Below are 7,676 nucleotides of genomic sequence, written 5' to 3'. Positions count from 1 at the left end.
TTGTTGTCTCTAAAGGAGAAAGGCAGTTAAAGCTCTGACTATCCTGTAGAGGAGAAAAACAGTTAAATCTATGACCATCTTCAGCAGACCAAAAGCAGTTAAAGCTATGACCATCCTCTAGAGGAGAAAAGCACCATCCTCAGCAGAGAAAGGCAGTTAGAACTATGACCAACCTCTAGAGGAGAAAAGCAATTAAAGCTATGACCATCCTCTAGAGGAGAAAGGCAGTTAGAGCTATGGCCATCCTCTAGAGGAGAAAAGCAATTAAAGCTATGACCATCCTCTAGAGGAGAAAGGCAGTTAGAGCTATGACCATCCTCTAGAAGAGAAAGGCATTTAGAGCTATGACCATCCTCTAAAGCAGAAAAGCAATTAAAGCTATGACCATCCTCTAGAGGAGAAAGGCAGTTAGAGCTATGAATATCCTCTAGAGCAGAAAAGCAGTTAAAGTTATGACCATCGTCAGCAAAGAAAAGCGGTTAAAGCTATGGCCATCTTCTAGAGGAGAAAAACTGTTAAAGCTATGACCATCTTCTAGAGGAGAAAAACTGTTAAAGCTATGACCATCCTCTAGAGGAGAAAGGCAGTTAGAGCTATGACCATCCTCTAGAAGAGAAAGGCATTTAGAGCTATGACCATCCTCTAGAGCAGAAAAGCAATTAAAGCTATGACCATCCTCTAGAGGAGAAAGGCAGTTAGAGCTATGAATATCCTCTAGAGCAGAAAAGCAGTCAAAGTTATGACCATCCTCTAGAGGAGAAAAGCAATTAAAGCTATGACCATCCTCTAGAGGAGAAAGGCAGTTAGAGCTATGACCATCCTCTAGAAGAGAAAGGCATTCAGAGCTATGACCATCCTCTAGAGGAGAAAAGCAGTTAAAGCTATGGCCATCCTCTAGAGGAGAAAAGAAGTTAAAGCTATGGCCATCCTCTAGAGCAGAAAAGCAGTTAAAGCTATGACCATCCTCTAGAGGAGAAAAGCAGTTAAAGCTATGAATATCCTCTAGAGCAGAAAAGCAGTTAAAGTTATGACCGTCGTCAGCAAAGAAAAGCGGTTAAAGCTATGGCCATCTTCTAGAGGAGAAAAACTGTTAAAGCTATGACCATCCTCTAGAGGAGAAAGGCAGTTAGAGCTATGACCATCCTCTAGAAGAGAAAGGCATTTAGAGCTATGACCATCCTCTAGAGCAGAAAAGCAATTAAAGCTATGACCATCCTCTAGAGGAGAAAGGCAGTTAGAGCTATGAATATCCTCTAGAGCAGAAAAGCAGTTAAAGTTATGACCATCGTCAGCAAAGAAAAGCGGTTAAAGCTATGGCCATCTTCTAGAGGAGAACAACTGTTAAAGCTATGACCATCCTCTAGAGGAGAAAGGCAGTTAGAGCTATGGCCATCCTCTAGAGGAGAAAAGCAGTTAAAGCTATGGCCATCCTCTAGAGCAGAAAAGCAGTTAAAGCTATGACCATCCTCTAGAGGAGAAAAGCAGTTAAAGCTATGAATATCCTCTAGAGCAGAAAAGCAGTTAAAGCTATGACCATCCTCTAGAGGAGAAAGGCAGTTAGGGCTATGACCATCCTCTAGAGCAGAAAAGCAGTTAAAGCTATGACCATCTTCTAGAGGAGAAAAGCAGTTAAAGCTATGACCATCTTCAGCAGGCCAAAAGCAGTTAAAGCTATGACCATCTTCTAGAGGAGAAAAGCAGTTAAAGCTATGACCATCCTCTAGAGGAGAAAAGCAGTTAAAGCTATGGCCATCTTCAGCAGACCAAAAGCAGTTAAAGCTATGAATATCCTCGAGAGGAGAAAGGCAGTTAGAGCTATGACCATCTTCAGCAGACCAAAAGCAGTTAAAGCTATGGCCATCCTCTAGAGGAGAAAAGCAGTTAAAGCTATGGCCATCTTCAGCAGACCAAAAGCAGTTAAAGCTATGACCATCCTCTAGAGGAGAAAAGCAGTTAAAGCTATGACCATCCTCTAGAGGAGAAAAGCAATTAAAGCTATGACCATCTTCAACAGACCAAAAGCAGTTAAAGCTATGAATATCCTCTAGAGGAGAAAGGCAGTTAGAGCTATGACCATCGTCAGCAGAGAAAAGCAGTTAAAGCTATGACCATCCTCAGATGAACCATGTTGGCAGTTCTTTTTCTTTGGTTTTGTTGTTGCCATTTCAAAAGCAGAGCCACTGAACTTTGTACTGTGGGAGAGAAACTACTCAGCTACGCAGTGCAAATCAAATCAAATCAAATTTTATTTGTATAACCTCCAAGACCCTCAGCAGTCTGGTTTCAGACCCGGTCACTCGACGGAGACTGCCCTGCTCTCCGTCACTGAGTCTCTCCACGCAGCACACGCAGCATCCCGTTCATCTGTCCTAATTCTTCTTGACCTCTCAGCTGCCTTCGACACCGTTGACCATCCTACACTTCTGTCTTCCCTGACAGAATTGGGAATTTGCGGACCAGCCCTCAACTGGATTGCGTCCTATCTCTCCAGCCGCTCCTTCCAGGTTGCCTGGGCCGGTGCAGTATCAGCTCCTCGTCCCCTCACAACTGGGGTCCCTCAGGGCTCTGTCCTTGGTCCCCTCCTCTTTTCTCTGTATACTAGGTCCCTTGGCCCTGTTATTGCCGCCCATGGCATGTCATATCATCTCTATGCAGATGATATTCAACTTTTCTACTCTTTCTCTCCCACAGACACTCAGGTCTCCGATCGCATATCCGCCTGCCTGAGTGACATCCAGAGCTGGATGACCAAACACCAGCTCAAGCTCAACACAAGCAAAACGGAACTTCTCCATATTCCTTCTCTTACCTCTCCCACTTCTCATCTGCCCATTTCTTTAGGAGTCACTCCCCTACACCCTTCGCAGAGTGCCCGAAATCTTGGAGTTGTGCTGGACAACAGGCTGGCACTCTCTGAGAATATCGCGGCAACCACCCGGTCGTGCAGGTTCATCCTGTACAATATCCGCAGAATAAGACCACTCCTCACCAATTATTCCACACAGCTCCTGGTCCAGGCCATGATACTGTCACGTCTGGACTACTGCAACTCCCTCCTGGCTGGCCTCCCAGCATCAGCCACCAGACCCCTTCAGCTCATCCAGAATGCAGCAGCACGTCTGGTTTACAACCTCCCTCGTGACTCCCACGTCACTCCCCTCCTCATCTCCCTCCACTGGCTACCAGTGCAAGCTCGCATCCGGTTTAAGACACTGGTGCTTGCTTTCCAAGCAGTCAAGGGGTCAGCTCCTGGTTATCTGCAGAAGATGATCAGACCCTACAAGCCGGCCAGATCGCTCCGATCGGCTACTACAGGGCGGCTGATTCCTCCCCCTACACGAGCAGCAACAAGGTCTCGACTCTTTGCAGTTCTGGCCCCACGATGGTGGAACGATCTTCCAGTGGAGGTCAGAACAGCAGAGTGTCTGAGCACCTTCAAACGGAAACTCAAGACGCACCTCTTCTCTGTATACCTCTCTCCTCTTCCCTAAACCCTCTCCCATAACTATTAAAAAAAAAAAAAAAAAAAAAATTTTTTTGGTTCAGACTATCTTGTTTCTCCTTACTGTATGCTACTATAGTAAAGGCTTTTTATCTGCATTTTATTCAATGGACTTAAGTGGACTTGATCCTGAGTTTGGTTACACTGTTGTAAGTCGCTCTGGATAAGAGCGTCAGCTAAATGCCTATAATGTAATGTAATGTAATGTAATTTGTATAGCGTATTTTACAACAGTTATCACAATACGCTTTACAGACAACCCTAGTCAAAACCCCCACAGGAGCAAGCCTAAGGCAACAGTGGCAAGGAAAAACTCCCTGTGGCAGATGGGGAGAAACCTTGGAAGGCTCAAGGGGGAAACCCATCCTCCTCTGGTCGGCTTAGGGTGCCGACTTGTGACCAGCATGTCAGCCAGTCTATGCACAAGATATGATATGTGATGTGGCTCAGATGATGGGTGGGGCCGGGTAGCAGTGATGGGGAACAGCAGGTGGCGGCAGATGTGGGCAGGGTGGAGGCAATGACGAAGGAGGGGCTGGACTGCAGATGTGGGGAGACCAGACGACTCTCGAAGCACTCACGAGGGTTGGGGCAAGAGCCCCGCCGGCAGCGTGGGGAAGAGGGTGGAAACGGCAATTAGGGAATTTGCAATATAGCAGACAGTGAGTAAAGTGCCAGTGGTATGTATTGGGGGGACCCCGCCAGGAGTAGAATATGGCTACATATCTACTAGGACAGGGATGGAGAGCCCATGCAGTCATGAGAGGTAGACAACCACACCCGCCTATCAAGAGCCAGCCCATGTAAAGTCGGGTCACAGCTGATTGACAGGTGACAGTAAGGAAAGGATTGCCACCTACAAAGCTCTATGACTACAGGCTTCTCGCACCCTGTCTCCAGACTACAACTGATTGTAAGCCTGAGCATAGAGGTGCGTCTTTAATCTAGATTTAAATATTGAGACTGTGTCTGACTCCTTTATCAATTTTGGAAGCTGGTTCCACAGTAGTGGGGCCCTGTAGGAGAAAGCCCTACCACCTTTTAGGTTCTTGGAAATTCTTGGGACTACCAAGTAGCCTGCGTCTTGAGATCGGAGTGACCTTGTGGGCTTATAAGGTAGGAGCAGGTTTGATATGTACACAGGTGCACGTCCATGCAGAGCTTTAAAAGTCAGGAGCAAAACCTTGAAGTCTATTCTATGCTTAATGGGTAACCAGTGAAGCGACGCTAGTACTGGTGTAATGTGCTCATACTTCTTAGTTCTGCTCAAGATACGAGCAGCTGCATTCTGTACAAGCTGGAGACTCTTTAACGAGTCATTAGGGCAGTCAGAAAGCAGGGCGTTACAGTAGTCTAACCTAGACGTAACAAACGCATGGATCACTTTTTCAGCATCCCCGACTGACAGGAAATGTCTAATTTTAGCTATGTTGCGCAGCTGAAAGAAGGCAATTCTGGATATGTTTTTTATATGGGTGTCAAAAGATAGATCAGGATCAATGGTGACACCAAGGTCTTTAACGACCATATTAGGTTCAGCCAAACAACCATCACAGTTTAAGGTGAGAGTAGACAATTTCTCCCTTAATATTTTGGGACCTAAAACCAACATTTCAGTCTTGTCTGAATTCAGGAGCAGAAAATTTGAAAGCATCCAAACTGTGATATCTACAATACAGGCCTCTAACCGTGAAAGCGGCAGTGCTTCGCCAGGTTTCATTGAAATATAAATCTGGGTATCGTCCGCATAACAGTGGAACTCTACTCCTTGTGCCCGGATAATATTGCCAAGTGGTAGCATATATAGCGAGAAGAGTACTGGTCCTAGTACTGATCCTTGTGGAATACCGTATTTCATTATTGAGGAGCTGGACTCATCTTCTTTTTATTTGACAAACTGTTTCCTGTCACATAGGTATGATCCAAACCATGCGAGTGCCTGTCCATGAAGTCCAACACAGGCCTGGAGTCTGTCCAGAAGAATTCCATGGTCAATTGTGTCAAAAGCTGCACTCAGGTCGAGGAGCACAAGGACCGACACAGAGTTACGGTCGGCTGACATTAGTAAATCATTTGTAACCTTGATAAGTGTGGTTTCTGTGCTGTGGTGGGGTCTAAACCCAGATTGGAATACTTCATGGATACCGTTAGAGCTAAGGTATGCACTTAGTTGCTTAGCAACAATTTTCTCCAATAATTTTGAAAGAAATGGAAGGTTTGAAATAGGTCTATAATTTTCCAATTTATCGGGTTCTAGGTTTGGTTTCTTCAATAATGGCTTAATGACTGCCACTTTTAGTGACTCAGGTACGTATCCTGTGACTAGGGATGTGTTAACGATTTTTAGTATATGCTGGCCTAGTACTGGAAATAGTTCTTTAATCCAGTTTGAAGGAATAGGATCGAGTATACAGGTCGTCGGTTTTGAAGACATAACTAATTCAGATAACTCAACCATGCTAATGGGCGTAAAACAGCTTAGTACTGCCATCTGTGAATCTTCCTGTTGTAACCAGGTGCGGGGCTGTTTATTAACATGAACAGAAATAGTGCATGATGGAGACAGTTTGGAAATCTGGTCTCTAATAGCCTTAATTTTCTGATTGAAGAAGTTCATGAAGTCATTGCTGCTAAGATTGGAGGGATAAGATGAAAACTCTGATGATTGTTTTTTAGTTAATTTATCCACAGTGCTAAATAGAAATTTTGGGTTATGTCTATTTTGTTCAATTAGTTTTGAGAAAAAGGCAGATCTAGCAGAAGCAAGAGCTTGCTTATACTGAAGAAAGCTGTTTTTCCATGCAAGATGAAATACTTTTAGCTTTGTTGACTGCCATTTTCGCTCTAATTTTCTAGTAGACTGCTTCAGGGCCCGGGTGGTATCGTTATACCATGGAAAGTGCTTTTTCTGACTAGGGTTTCTTCTTTTAAGGGGGGCAACAACATCAAGAGTGTTCCTGAGGGTAAGGGTTAGCTGGTTAGTCAATTGGTCCAGAGCGGCTTCATCAGCATTTTCATCAGCCTTTTCTTCTGTGGAGAGGAATGACTCCGGAAGCATATTTAAAAACTTTGGAATAATCTCAGGGATTACTGATTGGCTGTAGTAATGTCTAGGCTCTGATACAGGAGGATTTGATGCCTTAATATTGAACTTAATGAGGAAATGATCTGATAGTATAGGGTTATGAGGTGCGATGGTAAGATTTACCACACTAATACCATGGGACAAAACTAAGTCTAAGGTATGGCCACGGTAGTGAGTAGGCTCACAAACATTCTGTACAAAACCAATGGAATCAATAATAGAGGCAAAAGCTGTTCCTAGGGGGTCACCATTTTTATCCACATGTATGTTGAAATCACCAACAATTATGACCTTATCTGCTTAAATTGCAAGGTGTGATAAAAACTCAGCAAATTCCCTTAAGAAATCAGAATAAGGCCCAGGTGGCCTGTAAACAGACACAAGAAAAAAGGACTGCCCGCTAGCACTTTTATTAGCTAGATCGGGCTGTACACAGTTAGTAATAAGAACTTCAAAAGAGGAGAACATATATCCATGCTTAGGCGCTAGACTCAATAAGGACTGATAAATAGCTGCAACGCCTCCCCCTCTGCCTGATGGACGTGACACCTGAGTACCTATGAAACCCACAGGAGACACTTCATTAATCGCAACATATTCATCAGGTCTTAGCCAAGTTTCAGTCAGACATAATACACTGAGATTATGGTCTATTATCAATTTGTTGACAAGATCTGCTTTTGGAGTGAGTGATCTAACATTTAATAGTCCAATTTTTAAGGATGGTTCACTATGAATAATAGCAGCATGCCGTGTTTTTATGACAATTAAATTATCCACATCAATTCCACGGTTAGCTTTACGTTTGGCATAGATGTGTGGAACAGACACAGTCTCAATATAACAGATATCAGATTCTAGTTTAAAAGTATTAATTAAAAGGGCTTTTGAAATACTATTTCTGTTAGCTAGCTCTGAAACGCACCTTGCAGACAGAGGCGTAGGGCCATATGTCTGGGACACAGGTATAAAGAAACGAGCAGGCAAAAACATAAGGTTAGAAGCCTGCGGCCTGGCTGGTGCCCTGATGGAGTGTCAGGATCTGGCCTTATTAAGACTAGCAGCTATGTTGTTTGATAGGACACGAGA

The sequence above is a fragment of the Anguilla rostrata genome, chromosome 17 (assembly GCF_018555375.3).
Source record: "Anguilla rostrata isolate EN2019 chromosome 17, ASM1855537v3, whole genome shotgun sequence".
NCBI lineage: Eukaryota > Metazoa > Chordata > Actinopteri > Anguilliformes > Anguillidae > Anguilla > Anguilla rostrata.
The sequence above is the reverse complement of the archived record's forward strand: the minus strand, read 5'-3'. Positions refer to the sequence as shown.